The sequence below is a fragment of the Chanodichthys erythropterus genome, chromosome 12, assembly GCF_024489055.1.
Source record: "Chanodichthys erythropterus isolate Z2021 chromosome 12, ASM2448905v1, whole genome shotgun sequence".
Taxonomy (NCBI): domain Eukaryota; kingdom Metazoa; phylum Chordata; class Actinopteri; order Cypriniformes; family Xenocyprididae; genus Chanodichthys; species Chanodichthys erythropterus.
The window spans coordinates 44096425-44116464 of record NC_090232.1 but is presented as its reverse complement, the minus strand read 5'-3'; positions in this window follow the sequence as shown (position 1 = coordinate 44116464).

Below are 20040 nucleotides of genomic sequence, written 5' to 3'. Positions count from 1 at the left end.
AAAAGTAAGCCTTCCAACAACACTCCTGATTATCCAGGGAGGGAGACCAAGTTTAAGAGCTTAGGATACAGAATATTTTGTAAGACTAAAAGGTGAGACATTGCTAAATATCAAGAAAGGGGATTTAATCATAATCTTCTATTTATGACTCTGAAGAAAAGACTTGTTGGTATTTGTTAATTCCTCTACAGAGGTTTACATGCGAGTGAAGACAGCAGGTGAAACAGAGGTATCAGGTGAATCTTCTCTAACACAGACCTATAGACAGCTGAGAGGGTGTGTGTTGTCCGCCGTGACCGGACAGAAGTGAGGCCTGCAGGCTGAGCAGCTCGAAGTTTCTTCTCTGATAATGCTGCTCTACACTAGATTCATTATGAAGCAGGTCTGGCGTCTTCTGTGTCGATCTGAGGAAGAGAAATCAGAAATCTGTTGAGGTTGATGCAGCCTAGTGCACAGTTAAAAATCTGGACAATATTTTTACTCTCGCCTATTGCACTAGTAGTATAATGTCATTCAGCCATAAGTTACATAAATTAGTATGCACCGAATGTTAATACTTATGCAATAGAGCGCTGCAGTGATGATGTATTTTTGTAGGCCAAACCAGAAGTTTGCATCACCCTGGTTCCCTCAACTAAATCCCAACAAGAGTTTTCCATTGGCTTTTGAATTATTACAGAAAATAAGCTCTTTGTGTCACGGTTGTGGATCCGCTGTCTCACTCTGTTGTCTGTGTTTACGTTGTGCTGTCACGTTAATTGTTTCATGTGGGCGTCGCCGCTGATTTTCTGATCAGCGGCAGCTGTTTCTAATCTCTGCCAGCCTATTTAATGCCTTGTCTTTCGTTTCATGTTTGTCAGATCGTTGTTTGGAGTTCCCTGTTTTGTTCCTCGTTCCTCGTGTGTGCATTCGTTGGAGTTCTTCGTATCAGTGTTCCCGGTCTTGTGTTCCTCGTTGGATGTTCATGACAACAACTCACCTGGACTCCTACACGATCACCTCTCACCCGGACTACAGCTCGATTTTCATCATCTCCACGTCACGGCTCATCAAAGTCCCTGTGTCACCGCTCTCCTGCTTGTGTTACATGTTTCTCTGACTTTCTGGAGTGAAGCTCAATAAATGAAATATTACCACTTGCTATTGCATCTATCCTTATTTTCCCTGACAGAACGATCTGACCAACATTATGGATGCAGCAAGTTCCGCAGCATTAACGGAGTTCATCAACCACAGCATTGCGCGGATGGATCAACAGCAGGAGAGCATTTCATCTACCGGTCGCGCCGTACAGGCGTTGGTGACACAGGTGTCCGAGCTCTCCCAACAGCTACAAGAACTGCGTAGTCCCGCTGCGCCACCCACGCCGCCCGTTCCTCCCCCACTACCATCGCTGACGGATCAGCCTGAACCACGTCTACCTACACCACAGACTTATGCCGGTGAGCCAAGTTTCTGTCGAGCTTTTCTGAACAAGTGCTCATTATACTTTTCTCTCCAGCCACGCACCTTTGGAGCAGAGGAGGCCAAGGTGGCGTTTGTGCTGACTCTGCTCACCGGACAGGCGGCATTGTGGGGAACGGCGGTGTGGGAGGGTCGCGATCCATGCTGCTCCTCGTTCCTGGCACTCGCCGCCGAGATGAGAAGAGTATTTGACCGTGCGGTCTCTGGAAGAGATGCAGCCCGCAGATTGACGGCGTTGAAGCAAGGAGATCGCACGGTGGCGGATTATTCAATTGAGTTCCGGACTCTGGCGGCGGAGTGCAAGTGGAACGAGGAGGCGCAGTGGGACGTCTTCCTGCATGGGTTGGCCGACCGTGTCCAAAGAGAAATCTACGTTTTGGATTTACCACAGAGTCTCAATGGACTTATTGACCTGGCCCTGCGGGTGGATACCCGTATTAATCAGCTGGAGAATCTCCCTCGACCAGGCCTGGGATTTCGGGGCGCAGAGGCTCGAGGGGTCAACGCAAGGGACACGGTCGGTCCCTCTTTCGATCCTGAACCCATGCAGGTGGGGAGAGCTCGGCTTTCCCGGGAGGAGAGAGACGGCGGAGATCCCAAGGACTATGCATTTACTGCGGAGGGCGGGCCATTTCCTTAATGCCTGTCCAGTAAAAGATCGAGCCCGGTAGTACGTTTGAGGCTACTATCGGGTGGGATCTCCGCTGAGAAGTCCTCAACATCCACTCTCCTTCCGGTAAGACTGAGATGGGCCAATCACACACTCACCTGTCAAGCCTTACTGGACTCAGGAGCTGAAGGTAACTTCATTGACACTCATTTTGCACAGAAGTTTCTATTACCCATCATTCCCCTCAACAGACAGATCTCCGTCAACGCTCTCAATGGCCAGAATCTACCGAACATCACTCTCACCACCAACTTTGTCACTCTCGTCACTTCTGGCAATCACTCTGAATCTATTCAGTTCCTTCTCATGGACTCACCTCTGGCTCCCATCATACTCGGGCACCCCTGGCTCACACAGCACAACCCCAGGGTGGACTGGCGACTTCACACCGTCCTGGAATGGAGCACTCAGTGTCATGAGTCTTGTCTTGTGTCTGCTTGTTCTTCTGTGTCTGTGTCTGTGTTACAGGAGAAGGCAGCGGATCTGTCAAACGTGCCCGCGGAGTATCTAGACCTGAAGGAAGTGTTCAGTAAGTCCCGGGCTGCTTCTCTTCCTCCGCACCGTCCCTATGACTGTGCTATAGATTTAGTTCCCGGTAAGTCTCCGCCTAAAGGCAAGTTGTACTCTTTGTCCGTTCCCGAGAGGGAGGCCATGGAGAAATATATTTCTGATTCTCTAGCAGCTAAGTTCATTCGCCCTTCCTCTTCTCCAGCGGGGGCGGGGTTCTTTTTTGTTGGAAAGAAGGATGGCTCCTTGCGACCTTGCATTGATTACCGAGGGTTGAATAACATCACGGTAAAGAATACCTATCCTTTGCCGTTGATGTCTTCAGCTTTCGAGAGGTTGCAGGGAGCATCCATTTTCACTAAATTGGATTTGAGGAACGCTTATCATTTGGTCCGCATTAGGAAGGGGGATGAGTGGAAGACTGCCTTTAACACCCCTAGGGGGCACTTTGAATACTTGGTCATGCCCTTCGGGCTGTCCAACTCCCCGGCGGTCTTCCAGGCACTCGTCAATGACGTGTTGAGAGATATGGTTGACCAGTTCATATATGTCTACCTGGACGACATATTGATTTTCTCCTCATCTCTCCAGGAACATGTTCAACACGTCAGGCGAGTGCTTCAGCGTCTGCTAGAGAATGGGCTTTTTGTCAAGGCAGAGAAATGCGATTTTCATGCACAGTCTGTTTCTTTCCTAGGGTACATCGTCTCGTCTGAGGGAGTTCGCATGGATCCTGACAAGGTTAAGGCTGTGGTGGATTGGCCAAGTCCAGATTCCCGTAAGGCCCTACAGAGGTTTCTGGGATTCGCCAATTTTTACCGGCGGTTTATTCGCAATTTCAGCCAACTAGCCTCGCCTCTGACCGCCTTGACCTCCCCCAGAACGACGTTCAGGTGGTCCGATGCAGCTGAGGCTGCATTCGCCAAACTTAAAAGCCGCTTTGTTTCGGCTCCCATCCTCATAGCCCCTGATCCTTCACGTCAGTTCGTGGTGGAGGTCGATGCGTCAGAGGTGGGGGTAGGTGCAGTTCTATCCCAGCGTTCTCCCGCAGACGATAAGGTTCACCCCTGCGCGTTTTTTTCTCATCGTTTATCCCCAGCCGAACGCAATTATGACATTGGTAACAGAGAGTTGCTGGCAGTCAAGTTAGCATTGGAGGAGTGGCGTCATTGGTTGGAAGGGTCGGGGGTACCTTTCATCGTTTGGACTGATCACAAGAATCTAGAATATATCAGAACGGCTAAAAGACTTAACTCCAGGCAGGCTCGGTGGGCACTTTTTTTTGGACGTTTTGATTTTTCTCTTTCGTACCGCCCGGGTTCTAAGAACATCAAACCCGATTCCCTTTCTCGTATTTTTGATCCTTCCGAACGCCCGGTTACTCCCGAGTGTATTCTTCCCGAGACATTAGTGGTCTCCACTCTGACTCGAAGGTCAAGTCGGCCTTAGAAGGGGTAACGCCTCCGCCCGGGTGCCCACCGAATCGATTGTTTGTGCCGGAGAGGTTAAGGTCCAATGTCATCAAGTGGGGTCATTGTTCCAACGTGGCCTGTCATCCAGGGGTTAATCGCACCAGTTTTTTGGTCAAACAACGATTCTGGTGGCCTGCCATGGCTCGTGACATTCGCAGTTTTGTTTTGGCTTGCTCGGTTTGTGCCACTGGTAAGACTTCCAATCGACCCCCAGATGGGTTACTCCAACCGCTGTCTGTCCCTTCGAGACCCTGGTCCCACATCGCGCTAGATTTCGTCACCGCCCTCCCACCCTCCCAGGGTAACACGGTTGTTTTGACCGTAGTGGACCGGTTCTCAAAGGCGGCTCATTTTATTCCTTTGCCTAAATTACCCTCTGCTAAGGAGACAGCGGTAACTGTCGTGGACCACGTCTTTCGGTTACATGGCCTCCCGGTGGACGTGGTTTCCGACAGGGGGCCCCAATTTGTGTCCAGATTTTGGCGAGAGTTTTGTAAGTTGCTGGGGGCGACCGTTAGTCTTTCGTCTGGGTTCCATCCCCAGAGCAATGGTCAAACCGAGAGAGCCAACCAGGATTTGGAAAGAATGTTGCGATGTGTGGTTTCCAAGAATCCTTGCTCCTGGAGCCAGCAACTCTCTATGATTGAGTACGCACATAATTCGTTACCAGTGTCTTCCACGGGCCTCTCACCGTTCGAATGTAGTTTAGGGTACCAGCCACCTATCTTTCCCAGTCTGGAATCCGAAGTTGCGGTCCCCTCCGCTCACGCCTTCATCCAGAGGTGTCACCGCACTTGGACTAGAGCCCGCGAGACTCTTCTCCAAGTGGGGGCGCGCACCAAGGCTAAGACTGATCGCCACCGGTCGAAGCCTCCCGTATACGTCGTAGGTCAAAAAGTGTGGCTTTCTACTAAGAACATTCCTCTCCGTTCCGTTTCCAATAAGCTTGCTCCTAAATTCATAGGCCCGTTCCCTGTCACCAAGATCATTAGTCCGGTGGCAGTCCGACTCAAACTTCCTCCAGCGTACAGGAGAATTCATCCCGCCTTCCATGTGTCTAAAATCAAGCCTGTGTTTCATTCACACATTAATCCGCCTACCCCGGTTCCTCCACCGCCGCGTCTCGTAGACGGGGAGCCCACTTATTCGGTTAACCGCATTCTGGACTCGAGAAGGAGGGGACGCGGATTTCAGTACTTGGTGGACTGGGAGGGTTACGGTCCAGAGGAGAGAAGTTGGGTTCCTGCCAGGGACATCCTGGATCACTCCCTTATCGATGATTACAATTGACAGGTAGGTGCTCCTGGGAACGCCGAGAGGCGTTCCTAGGAGGGGGGGTACTGTCACGGTTGTGGATCCGCTGTCTCACTCTGTTGTCTGTGTTTACGTTGTGCTGTCACGTTAATTGTTTCATGTGGGCGTCGCCGCTGATTTTCTGATCAGCGGCAGCTGTTTCTAATCTCTGCCAGCCTATTTAATGCCTTGTCTTTCGTTTCATGTTTGTCAGATCGTTGTTTGGAGTTCCCTGTTTTGTTCCTCGTTCCTCGTGTGTGCATTCGTTGGAGTTCTTCGTATCAGTGTTCCCGGTCTTGTGTTCCTCGTTGGATGTTCATGACAACAACTCACCTGGACTCCTACACGATCACCTCTCACCCGGACTACAGCTCGATTTTCATCATCTCCACGTCACGGCTCATCAAAGTCCCTGTGTCACCGCTCTCCTGCTTGTGTTACATGTTTCTCTGACTTTCTGGAGTGAAGCTCAATAAATGAGATATTACCACTTGCTATTGCATCTATCCTTATTTCCCGTGACACTTTGACCAACTAAAGTTTATGATTCTTACATATTTTATCATGATAATATTCACAACTTTTACGAATTTTAAAGGTGCCATCGAACATTTTTTCACAAGATGTAATATAAGTCTAAGGTGTCCCCTGAATGTGTCTGTGAAGTTTCAGCTCAAAATACCCCATAGATTTTTTTTTATTCATTTTTTTAACTGGCTATTTTGGGGCATCATTAACTATGCACCGATTCAGGCTGCGGCCCCTTTAAATCTTGCGCTCCCCGCCCACGGAGCTCGCGCTTGCTTTAAACAGCATAAACAGCATAAAGTTCACACAGCTAATATATGTCACAGACACGTCAGGTTCCACCTCACTCCCTTACCAACGCACTCAATCACCAGCCTACTAATCACCGCCACCTGCACATCATCACCGCAGTCATCAACCACAGGATAAATACCACACACTCACACACACGCATTGTCCGGTCTCGTTTGTGATACAACCTGTTGTACGCTTACCTTCAAGGACTCCAAAGTGATACTTACCTGTCGCCATTATCTCCTTCGTCTCCATCGTCTCCTGGTCTCCTCGTGTGCTTACCTGCCTGTGTGTGTTCGTCTGCCAGCTCCAGCATCTCCTCCCAGTGTCACCTGCATCATAAAGAAAAGGACAGTATTAATTCTCATTCTCCTTCAAGATCATCGTATTCTTCAGTCTACTCACCTGTTTCTCTGCTGATCATTTCAATAAACTGCAACATTGCTTTTATCTCTGCCTCCGGTGTCTCTGTCATAACAGAAGACCGGACCATAACAACCATCGATCAGCATGAGCCATCACGACCCGTTCCAAGAGCTCGTGGACGCATTACGACGAGCACTCACTCCACAACCACCGTCACCGTCACCTGTATCCACTGCCGCGGCTGCTTCCGCATCCACCACCACCGTTGCTTCTCCTGTGTTCACTGCCAGTCCCATGGCCAAACCGGCGCCCTTCTCAGGATCGGCGGAGGACTGCAGCGGATTCCTCCTTCAGTGTGAGTTGGTCCTGGAGATACAGCCGCACTTCTATCCTATCGACACGGCGAAGATAGCGTTCGTGATATCCCAACTGCAAGGCAAGGCCCTCCAATGGGCGGATTCTCTGTGGGCTCAGAAAGGACCCGTTGTAAAATCCTATGCTGCTTTCGTTTCTCACTTCAGAGAAGTTTTCGGAAAACCCCTAACTGATTCATCAACTGGTGAGAAATTGTATAATTTAAAACAAGGAAACAATACGGTTAACGATTATGCCTTGCAGTTCCTAACGCTCGCCGCAACGAGCGGATGGAACGAACAAGCCCTCATCACCACCTTCCGACAAGGTCTGGAACCCAACGTGCGGCTGCATCTCGCTGCATACGAGGACTCCATAGGACTCAAACGTTTCATCCAGCTCGCCATCAGAGTGGGTTCTCGTATGCAGTCGTGTCTCCTTGAGCACCAGGGCCAGCCACTAGCCAGCACTCTCCTCCGTCGGTCCGAACCCTTCAGCTCTCCAGAACCAGCCACCGAACCCATGCAATTGGATAACTCCCGTTTGTCACCTACAGAAAGACAAAGAAGGCTGACCCTGAATCTGTGCTTATATTCTGGATTACCTGGGCATGTCATCTCTACATGCCCAACCCGTCCTCCTCGACCCGTGGTGAGTGCTATCATTCCCTCTATTCAGAACATGAAACCACTCACTACAATCGTAAACCTTACTGCTGCTGATGTTTCCATTCCAGTGGTGGCACTCCTCGATTCAGGGTCAGCAGGAAACTTCATCTCCGGCGCCCTCTGTCGACACCTCGGGCTCAAGACCTCGCCGTCTCCGACTCACTATCAGATCAACTCCATCACGGGCAAACCCCTGAGCCGTAAGACGGTTCGCCGTGTCGCTGGACCCCTTCAACTACAAGTGGGTATCTTCCATCAAGAACTCATCCATCTGCTGGTTCTGGAGGAGTCCACCGCTGACGTGGTTCTAGGGCGCCCGTGGCTGGAGCTCCATAATCCCACCATCTCCTGGCGCACGGGCGAAGTCCTGAAGTGGGGCGACCACTGTTTCTCCAGCTGTTTACCAGACCTTCCTGTTCCAAGATCTCCTCCCTCCAAGAACCTCTCCATCAATGCTACCTCCATCAAGAGCCCTGTGGAAAAATGCTCCGTCGACATACCTCCTGACTACGCCCCTTCAGCGACGTCTCCTGCCCGCAACGCGCCTCCAAGCTTCCTCCACACCGGCCATGGGACTGCGCCATTGATCTGTTACCGGGTGAGCCAGTGCCTAGGGGATGCATCTACCCCCTATCTGTGCCGGAGGAGAAGGCCATGGAGGAATACATCAAAGAGGCCCTTAACCAAGGATACATCCGCCCGTCTACTTCCCCTGCTGCTTCAAGCTTCTTCTTCGTGGCCAAGAAGGACGGAGGCTTGCGGCCCTGCATCGATTACCGGTCACTAAACAAGATCACAGTCAAATTCCGGTACCCACTTCCCCTCGTCCCAGCGGCCCTGGAACATCTCTGCGGTGCCACTGAGTTCACCAAGCTGGACCTCCGCAGCGCGTACAACCTCATCCGGATACACGAGGGGGACGAGTGGAAGACCGCCTTCGTCACGCCCACCGGTCACTACGAATACCTCGTGATGCCGAATGGCCTGGTCAACGCCCCCTCCGTATTCCAGGATTTCATCCATGAGGTGCTCCGGGAGTTTCTCCACAAGTTCGTGTTGGTATATATCGATGACATCCTTATTTACTCCCGGAGCTTGGCCGAACATCGCCACCACGTTGCAGAGGTCCTCCAACGCTTACGGCAATACCATCTGTTCCTGAAAGCAGAGAAGTGCTCTTTCCACCAGCCCTCTGTCCACTTCCTAGGATATGTGATTGATCACAGTGGTATCCGGATGGACGAGGGGAAGGCATCTACCATCCAGAACTGGCCAGCTCCAAGCACCATAAAAGAACTCCAACGATTCCTTGGTTTCTCCAATTTCTACCGTCGATTCATCAAAAACTACAGTACTATCGTCAGCCCACTCACCAACCTCCTCCGTAAGCAGCCCAAGTCTCTGTCCTGGTCCCAACCTGCCACAGAAGCTTTTGAAACCCTCAAGAAAGCCTTCACCACCGCTCCCCTCCTCGTCCACCCCAACCCGGACCTACCATTCGTTGTGGAGGTGGATGCCTCCACCACAGGAGTGGGAGCGGTCCTGTCGCAGCAGCAGGGGAATCCAAGTAGGCTCCATCCATGCGCCTTCTTCTCCCGCAAGCTCAACCCGGCGGAGGTGAACTATGACATCGGGGACCATGAACTCCTGGCTGTGAAACAATGGAGGCATTGGTTGGAGGGGGCCAATCTTTTCAAGTTCTCACCGACCACAAGAACCTCGAATATCTGAAAGCCGCCAAACGACTCAGCCCTCGCCAAGCCCGCTGGGCGATGTTCTTCTCATGATTCCATTTCACCATCTCATACCGACCTGGCTCAAAGAACCTGAAAGCCGATGCTCTCTCTCGTCTCCACGCTCCAGAAGAAAAGAACGAAGAACCCGAAACCATCCTGCCTGAATCTATTTTCGTCAGCCCCATCAAATGGTCAGAAGAGACCTTACCCTCCTCCAATGCCTCCTCACGCACTCCGCCGGCTTGTCCCCAGGGCTTGCGCTACATCACCAGGACACGACGCACTCCACTTCTGCACTCCGTTCACACTTCACTTGGCACTGGTCACGGAACGGAAGATCCAGGAGATTGGCCACTTCCTGCGTACCTTCTGTCACGGCCACCAGGACTCATGGAACCACTACCTGGGCTGGGCAGAGTACGCCCAGAACTCCCTCCGTCAAGCTACAACAGGATTAACACCTTTCCAATGCGTGCTCGGCTTCCAGCCCCCACTGTTCCCCTGGGACGGGGAACCCTCCAACGTTTCGGCTGTCGACTACTGGATCCAGGAGAGCAAGAGGGTATGGGACTCAGCTCACCACCAGCTGCAGAGAGCCCTGCGCAGGCGCAAGACGACAGCCGACCTTCGGCGCTCCCACGCTCCAAACTACCAACCGGGGCAGAAGGTCTGGCTGTCCACCAGAGACATCAAGATGCGCCTGCTCTGCAAGAAGCTGAGTCCCCGCTTCATTGGCCCGTTCACCATCCTTCAACAGATCAACCCTGTCACTTACCGGTTACAACTCCCAGCACAATACAAGAGGATTCACCCAACTTTCCATGTTTCACTATTAAAACCTCACCACCCTTCTGTTCTTCCTCCCACAGAACCTGACGTGGCAGCCGTCGAGCCCCCCCTTCCACTCATTCTGGATGATGGAACAGCCTACGTTGTACGTGAGATTCTGGACTCCCGGCGCCGTGGTGGTCTTTTAGAGTATCTGGTGGACTGGGAGGGCTACGGTCCCGAAGAATGCTCATGGGTCCCCAAGAATGATATCCTTGATCCTGCTCTGTTACAGACCTTCCACACCGACCACCCAGACAGATCTGCCCCACGTCACAGACACTTCAGGTTCCACCTCACTCCCTTACCCACGCACTCAATCACCAGCCTACTAATCACCGCCACCTGCACATCATCACCGCAGTCATCAACCACAGGATAAATACCACACACTCACACACACGCATTGTCCGGTCTCGTTTGTGATACAACCTGTTGTACGCTTACCTTCAAGGACTCCAAAGCGATACTTACCTGTCTCCATTATCTCCTTCGTCTCCATCGTCTCCTGGTCTCCTCGTGTGCTTACCTGCCTGTGTGTGAGTGTGTTCGTCTGCCAGCTCCAGCGTCTCTTCCCAGTGTCACCTGCATCATAAAGAAAAGGACAGTATTAATTCTCATTCTCCTTCAAGATCATCGTATTCTTCAGTCTACTCACCTGTTTCTCTGCTGATCATTTCAATAAACTGCAACATTGCTTTTATCTCTGCCTCCGGTGTCTCTGTCATAACAATATAACCCTCAAAATGGATCTTTACAAAGTGTAAGTAAGTATGGTGTTTATTTTGATGTTTACATTGATTCTGAATGAGTTTGATAGTGCTCCATGGCTAACGGCTAATGCTACACTGTTGGAGAGATTTATAAAGAATGAAGTTGTGTTTATTTGAATTATACAGACTGCAAGTGTTTAAAAAATGAAAATAACGACAGTCTTGTCTCTGTGAATACAGTAATAAATGATGGTAACTTTAACCACATTTAACAGTACATTAGCAACATGCTAACAAAACATTTAGAAAGACAATTTACAAATATCACTATAAATAACATGATATCATGGATCATGTCAGTTATTATTGCTCCATCTGCCATTTTTCGCTGTTTTCCTTGCTTGCTTACCTAGTCTGATGATTCAGCTCTGCACAGATCCAGACGTCCTGCCCTTGTCTAATGCTTTGAACATGAGCTGGCATATGCAAATATTGGGGTCATACATATTAATGATCCCGACTGTTACGTAACAGTCGGTGTTATGTTGAGATTCACCTGTTCTTCGGAGGTCTTTTAAACAAATGAGATTTACACAAGAAGGAGGAAACAATGGAGTTTGAGACTCACTGTATGTCATTTCCATGTACTGAACTCTTGTTATTTAACTATGCCAAGATAAATACAAATTTTAATTCTAGGGCACATTTAAAGCCTAAATACAATAGCTAGAAGTAAAAAGCTAAATGTAGGCTAAATGAACGACACCATAGTCTCATGATTTCAACGTCACCATCGTTAATTTTCCGACAACTTGTTCAGTCTTTATTTATGTACGGAGCCCCGTACATAACATGCAAGAAAACGATTTTTTAATTCGTTCCCTTTCCCACGTGCATGATTTATAAATTGAGGGAACAAAATAGTAATGATTTAGCCTACTATTTTTTTCCTGCATGTCATGTCCGGGGCTCTGTATTTATGAACATTTTCTCTGAAAGTTCGACCTATAATAGTTTGCAAGAGTGTGATTGTAAACACAACGAGGCTATGAAAGCGGATTAGTGAGTAGATGAGTTTACATGTTCTACTAATGACTTTTAATGTCCCCGACAACCTCTGTAGTCCCATTTAGCCACTTGTTAGCAACCGCCTTCAATAAAAGCTTTAATGAAATCACATTAAAGTATTACTGATGTGTTTTATGTCATACACTCTAAAAAATGCTGGGTTGTTTCAACCCAAATTTGGGTCAAATATGGACAAACCCAACTGTTGGGTTAAAAAATGCATTTAAAAATTTAAACCAATGGTTGGGTTTGTCCATTTTTGACCCAAACTTGGGTTGAAACAACCCAGCATTTTTAGAGTGTAGTGATAATATCTTGGGCTTGTTTCAACCACAGACTTTATTTCAGGCATCTAACCAAAAAACATTCAAAAAACCAATTGAAGACTTCAGATGCAAAAGCCTCTAAGTGCCATCTGAAATTTTCTTCTAAAATTAGCATTTTTATCAAGCTTGTATGTTTAGGGTCAGTAATTTCATTCTAATGGCAATTAATAAGTCCTTTTCATTGCCATTAGAGTGAAATTACTGACCCTAAACATATACAAGCTTGATAAAAATGCTAATTTTAGAAGAAAATTTCAGACGGCACTTCAATTGACTTCAGGACAATGGAACCGGAAGTGTTAAAATGTTCATTTCCAGGTTTTGACCTAAAAGAACAGCAAACCGGTTTATTTTTCAACAGGATAACATTGAAATAAAATATTGATGATGAACACTGTTATGATGAACACTGTAAATATATCAACACGTTTTCTCAGCAAATTTTAATGTATTAAAATATTAAAGAATACAAAGTGAATTAATCTTTGCGATTATGTAAATGTGTCTTTGTGTCTCTCTCACACCTGTGCAGATGTGAACTGACGGTATGAACTCTCGCGATCTGACCGGGATACAGTCCCAGAACATCTCGGCCCTGACGACGAGCGCTGGAAAAACAAAGCAATAAACTGGCCAAATTTAGACATTAACATTTTTAAATTACTTTAAACTGAAAGCAATATTACAGCATGTTAAATTTACAAGTGTAAATGTCAGGCATAATTTATTACCCAATCAACATCCATCACTGAAACTAAATGCTTTTATTTTGAGTTATTAACAATGAAAGACTTTTTAATATCAATTATACTCACACATGTGTTGGTTGATGTTTGGTGTCACGACTTTCCTTAAATTCATGTAACCTCAGAGCAACTCCTGACCCAGCCATCCTGCACAATAACAATAAAAAATCTTACATGCTCATTAATAGCAAACATACATAAATATAATGCACAATGACTTGCAATTTAAACCATAAGACAAAGACTAAGCTGGTCTGTATACAAAATTAGACCAGCAAACTGGTTTAGGCTGGATTGAACTGTTGTTTAATTTTTCAGCAGGATAACATTAAAATAAAATGTTGATGATGAACACTGTTATGCAGCTCCAAAAATAGAATTATAAATGGATCTTCACTCTTATATTCATTCTGTGAAACTCATTCAGTTTGTGCTGCGGCTCCTTGTGTCTTGTTTTTGTAGAGTGAGTCACTGCTGAGAGTCTTGTTTACAGGTCACAGCCAAATCAAACATTCAAATGAGAAATCTTCTGAAAACAAAACGAAACATGTTTTGAAAGACAAACACAGGTCACCTTACCTGCTTGTTTTCAGTCAGCGTGTAAATTCATTCACACTTTGCATGGCTGTAGTCAGCGTCCTCATGAGAGTAATGGACAGCAGCGCTTCTGTTACCTGAGCACAGAAATCTGACACAGGCCAGAGCACAGAGACACTGATATCCATTCTAGACAGATCACAGTGGTCAGGATCTGTTGTGTTCATGTCTAAAGTCTCCACTGGGTTGAAATTCACTCTAATCTAGAAGCTCTTGGTCTGTAATCTTACAAGCTGTCTCTGCTCTGGAACAAAACAAATGCAGCTTCTAAGAGCAAACCGATTAAGAGCTATGGAGTTTTATAGAGTTAGACATTGCAAAAGAATACTACACTCTAAAAAATGCTGGGTTAAAAACAACCCAAGCTATTTTGGGCTCATTTTAAGAGAGCAATATAGTAATTTTTAAACAATAGTTAAATAAAACTACCCAGCAGGGTTAAAACAAGCCAACCTCTGGGTTAAAACAAGCCAACCGCTGGGTTAAAACAAGCCAACCGCTGGGTTAAAACAAGCCAACCGCTGGGTTGAAACAACCCAACCGCTGGGTTAAAACAAGCCAACCGCTGGGTTGAAACAAGCCAACCGCTGGGTTGAAACAAGCCAACCGCTGGGTTGAAACAAGCCAACCGCTGGGTTGAAACAAGCCAACCGCTGGGTTGAAACAAGCCAACCGCTGGGTTAAAACAAGCCAACCGCTGGGTTGAAACAAGCCAACCGCTGGGTTGAAACAACCCAACCTCTGGGTTAAAACAACCCAACCTCTGGGTTAAAACAAGCCAACCGCTGGGTTGAAACAACCCAACCGCTGGGTTAAAACAACCCAACCTCTGGGTTGAAACAAGCCAACCACTGGGTTAAAACAAGCCAACCGCTGAGTTGAAACAAGCCAACCGCTGGGTTAAAACAAGCCAACCGCTGGGTTAAAACAAGCCAACCGCTGGGTTAAAACAAGCCAACCTCTGGGTTGAAACAAGCCAACCGCTGGGTTAAAACAAGCCAACCGCTGGGTTAAAACAAGCCAACCTCTGGGTTAAAACAAGCCAACCGCTGGGTTAAAACAAGCCAACCTCTGGGTTGAAACAAGCCAACCTCTGGGTTAAAACAAGCCAACCGCTGGGTTAAAACAAGCCAACCTCTGGGTTAAAACAAGCCAACCTCTGGGTTAAAACAAGCCAACCGCTGGGTTGAAACAACCCAACCGCTGGGTTAAAACAAGCCAACCGCTGGGTTGAAACAAGCCAACCGCTGGGTTGAAACAAGCCAACCGCTGGGTTGAAACAAGCCAACCGCTGGGTTAAAACAAGCCAACCGCTGGGTTGAAACAAGCCAACCTCTGGGTTAAAACAAGCCAACCGCTGGGTTGAAACAAGCCAACCGCTGGGTTGAAACAACCCAACCTCTGGGTTGAAACAAGCCAACCACTGGGTTGAAACAAGCCAACCGCTGGGTTGAAACAACCCAACCGCTGGGTTAAAACAACCCAACCTCTGGGTTGAAACAAGCCAACCGCTGGGTTAAAACAAGCCAACCGCTGGGTTAAAACAAGCCAACCTCTGGGTTAAAACAAGCCAACCGCTGGGTTAAAACAAGCCAACCTCTGGGTTGAAACAAGCCAACCTCTGGGATAAAACAAGCCAACCGCTGGGTTAAAACAAGCCAACCTCTGGGTTAAAACAAGCCAACCTCTGGGTTAAAACAAGCCAACCGCTGGGTTAAAACAAGCCAACCGCTGGGTTAAAACAAGCCAACCGCTGGGTTAAAACAAGCCAACCGCTGGGTTAAAACAAGCCAACCTCTGGGTTGAAACAAGCCAACCTCTGGGTTAAAACAACCTAATCGTTGGGTTAAAACAACCCAACCGCTGGGTTAAAACAACCCAACCTCTGGGTTAAAACAACCCAACCTCTGGGTTAAAACAAGCCAACCTCTGGGTTAAAACAAGCCAACCGCTGGGTTAAAACAAGCCAACCGCTGGGTTAAAACAAGCCAACCTCTGGGTTGAAACAAGCCAACCGCTGGGTTGAAACAAGCCAACCTCTGGGTTAAAACAACCTAATCGTTGGTTAAAACAACCCAACCGCTGGGTTAAAACAACCCAACCTCTGGGTTGAAACAAGCCAACCACTGGGTTAAAACAAGCCAACCGCTGGGTTGAAACAAGCCAACCGCTGGGTTAAAACAAGCCAACCGCTGGGTTAAAACAAGCCAACCGCTGGGTTAAAGCAAGCCAACCTCTGGGTTAAAACAAGCCAACCTCTGGGTTAAAACAAGCCAACCGCTGGGTTGAAACAAGCCAACCGCTGGGTTAAAACAAGCCAACCTCTGGGTTGAAACAAGCCAACCGCTGGGTTAAAACAAGCCAACCTCTGGGTTAAAACAAGCCAACCTCTGGGTTAAAACAAGCCAACCGCTGGGTTAAAACAAGCCAACCGCTGGGTTAAAACAAGCCAACCTCTGGGTTGAAACAAGCCAACCGCTGGGTTAAAACAAGCCAACCTCTGGGTTGAAACAAGCCAACCGCTGGGTTAAAACAAGCCAACCGCTGGGTTAAAACAAGCCAACCTCTGGGTTAAAACAAGCCAACCGCTGGGTTAAAACAAGCCAACCGCTGGGTTAAAACAAGCCAACCGCTGGGTTAAAACAAGCCAACCGCTGGGTTGAAACAAGCCAACCGCTGGGCTGAAACAAGCCAACCTCTGGGTTGAAACAAGCCAACCGCTGGGTTAAAACAAGCCAACCTCTGGGTTAAAACAAGCCAACCTCTGGGTTAAAACAAGCCAACCGCTGGGTTAAAACAAGCCAACCGCTGGGTTAAAACAAGCCAACCGCTGGGTTAAAACAAGCCAACCGCTGGGTTAAAACAAGCCAACCGCTGGGTTAAAACAAGCCAACCTCTGGGTTGAAACAAGCCAACCGCTGGGTTAAAACAAGCCAACCTCTGGGTTAAAACAAGCCAACCTCTGGGTTAAAACAAGCCAACCGCTGGGTTAAAACAAGCCAACCGCTGGGTTAAAACAAGCCAACCTCTGGGTTGAAACAAGCCAACCTCTGGGTTAAAACAAGCCAACCGCTGGGTTAAAACAAGCCAACCGCTGGGTTAAAACAAGCCAACCGCTGGGTTAAAACAAGCCAACCGCTGGGTTAAAACAAGCCAACCTCTGGGTTAAAACAAGCCAACCTCTGGGTTAAAACAAGCCAACCTCTGGGTTAAAACAAGCCAAACGCTGGGTTAAAACAAGCCAACCTCTGGGTTGAAACAAGCCAACCGCTGGGTTGAAACAAGCCAACCTCTGGGTTAAAACAAGCCAACCTCTGGGTTGAAACAAGCCAACCGCTGGGTTAAAACAAGCCAACCTCTGGGTTAAAACAAGCCAACCTCTGGGTTAAAACAAGCCAACCTCTGGGTTAAAACAAGCCAACCGCTGGGTTAAAACAAGCCAACCGCTGGGTTAAAACAAGCCAACCGCTGGGTTAAAACAACCCAACCTCTGGGTTAAAACAAGCCAACCTCTGGGTTAAAACAAGCGAACCGCTGGGTTAAAACAAGCCAACCGCTGGGTTAAAACAAGCCAACCCCTGGGTTAAAACAAGCCAACCGCTGGGTTAAAACAAGCCAACCGCTGGGTTAAAACAAGCCAACCGCTGGGTTAAAACAAGCCAACCGCTGGGTTAAAACAAGCCAACCGCTGGGTTAAAACAAGCCAACCGCTGGGTTAAAACAAGCCAACCTCTGGGTTAAAACAAGCCAACCGCTGGGTTAAAACAAGCCAACCTCTGGGTTAAAACAAGCCAACCTCTGGGTTAAAACAAGCCAACCGCTGGGTTAAAACAAGCCAACCTCTGGGTTAAAACAAGCCAACCGCTGGGTTAAAACAAGCCAACCGCTGGGTTAAAACAAGCCAACCTCTGGGTTAAAACAAGCCAACCGCTGGGTTAAAACAAGCCAACCTCTGGGTTAAAACAAGCCAACCGCTGGGTTAAAACAAGCCAACCGCTGGGTTAAAACAAGCCAACCGCTGGGTTAAAACAAGCCAACCGCTGGGTTAAAACAAGCCAACCGCTGGGTTAAAACAAGCCAACCTCTGGGTTAAAACAAGCCAACCGCTGGGTTAAAACAAGCCAACCGCTGGGTTAAAACAAGCCAACCGCTGGGTTAAAACAAGCCAACCGCTGGGTTAAAACAAGCCAACCGCTGGGTTAAAACAAGCCAACCGCTGGGTTAAAACAAGCCAACCCCTGGGTTGAAACAAGCCAACCGCTGGGCTGAAACAAGCCAACCGCTGGGTTAAAACAAGCCAACCGCTGGGTTAAAACAAGCCAACCTCTGGGTTAAAACAAGCCAACCGCTGGGTTAAAACAAGCCAACCGCTGGGTTAAAACAAGCCAACCGCTGGGCTGAAACAAGCCAACCGCTGGGTTAAAACAAGCCAACGGCTGGGCTGAAACAAGCCAACCGCTGGGTTAAAACAAGCCAACCGCTGGGTTAAAACAAGCCAACCGCTGGGTTGAAACAAGCCAACAACCGCTGGGTTAAAACAAGCCAACCGCTGGGTTAAAACAAGCCAACCCCTGGGTTAAAACAAGCCAACCGCTGGGTTAAAACAAGCCAACCGCTGGGTTAAAACAAGCCAACCGCTGGGTTAAAACAAGCCAACCGCTGGGTTAAAACAAGCCAACCTCTGGGTTAAAACAAGCCAACCGCTGGGTTAAAACAAGCCAACCGCTGGGTTAAAACAAGCCAACCTCTGGGTTAAAACAAGCCAACCTCTGGGTTAAAACAAGCCAACCGCTGGGTTAAAACAAGCCAACCTCTGGGTTAAAACAAGCCAACCGCTGGGTTGAAACAAGCCAACCGCTGGGTTGTCCATATTTAACTTGGGTTATTTTTTACCCAGCATTTTTTAATGAATAATAATAATGTTTGCATGTACTTTTATAATTTATAGTGCTACCTGGAAATAAAACGAAATGTGTTCGTTTTTCAGTAACCTCAGAGACTACCAACATTAAAATCCTTTCATTGTAACATAACTCATACATCCATGATTGTGAATAAACTCTGGAGTCAGGATATGAATTTCAGTTCCTCTTCAGTATCTTGACCTTGATGGGTCCTTTTTCAAGACTCTTTTCTCTTTTTTTCCCTTTTTTTTTGTGTGTGTACTAAATGTGATAATTAACTAAACATTAATGCATAGTATGAATTGTGCCTTTTCATGACCACACTTTTGTTTACATTTCTCAAAATGATTTTTTATAATAGGCTAATTAAAAATATTTGAATAATTGAATAATAATTTATATTTTATTTATTTATTTATTTAAAAATATATATTCTATTAAAAATAGTTTATTTATTCAATTTATTTGTATGTTAAATGTAAACTATTATTTATTAAATAAATACATACATACATAAAAGTCTTTGTTTTGGAGTTTCTGTATAATCTGTCATTATGGAGCTTCAGTTTTATGTGTTGAACACTAGAGGGAGACATCCTGCAACTTTATATGTGAAGTCTTCATAAACTATTCACTACACGTGTAGTTCTAAGCAAAAGATGTATGAAATAGTTTATGGAAATGAATCCCCAAGTTTGTGACTTTAATCGATTATTAGTAGTTATTCAAAGAGTAGTTTTAGTCTTAGTAATATTATAATTATTCGTCCATGTGCTTTGTTTTCTCTGTATGCATTCATTAAATAAGACAAAGGGCTCCAAATCCTCTGCTTGTCCCGGGATAGAGGCGGGGAAACTCACTGTAGCTGGAGCATTTATTATTGTCTTCATCATATGTGGCATAATAAGTGAGTTCTGGTGCTATATGAGGTCTCTTTTCGATTGGTGGGACAGGGAGGTACATAAAGCATTTATCATTCATATGTAGCGAGACCAACAAAAGCCTGGCGAGCGACAAAGCCAGGAAGAGCAGGAGGAGGACGGGGGGAGCGTCCGGTGAAAACGGGTCCCGGTGTGACGTCGAGAGGTTTCCTCCTCCGTCCCACTGGCAGCGACTGAATGGTTGGTGCTGGAGACGAAAAAATACGAATCCTACTATTGCGAAGGTTCAGCTCATTAATAATAAGCTCAGGCTGACGTTGCTTTCCAACCTTCCAATGGGAAAGGGTTCGGTTATGAATATTAATTAGCTCCGACAGCCATTTGGTAATATTTCAATAGCGAATTCCTCGGGTTTTTAAATATTAATAAGCCTTACAGTTCTGAAGCTTGTTTTCCTATGATATATTTCAATGGTCATTGGGTAGACGAAGAAAAATCATTCAATTATATACAATAATTTTTATATACAATATATGCAATAATTAATATTTTAAGCATAATAAAACCAAAATGGTCTGGCTACAAACCTTCTTTCTTTTTCTTGTTTATCATATGTATCATGTAT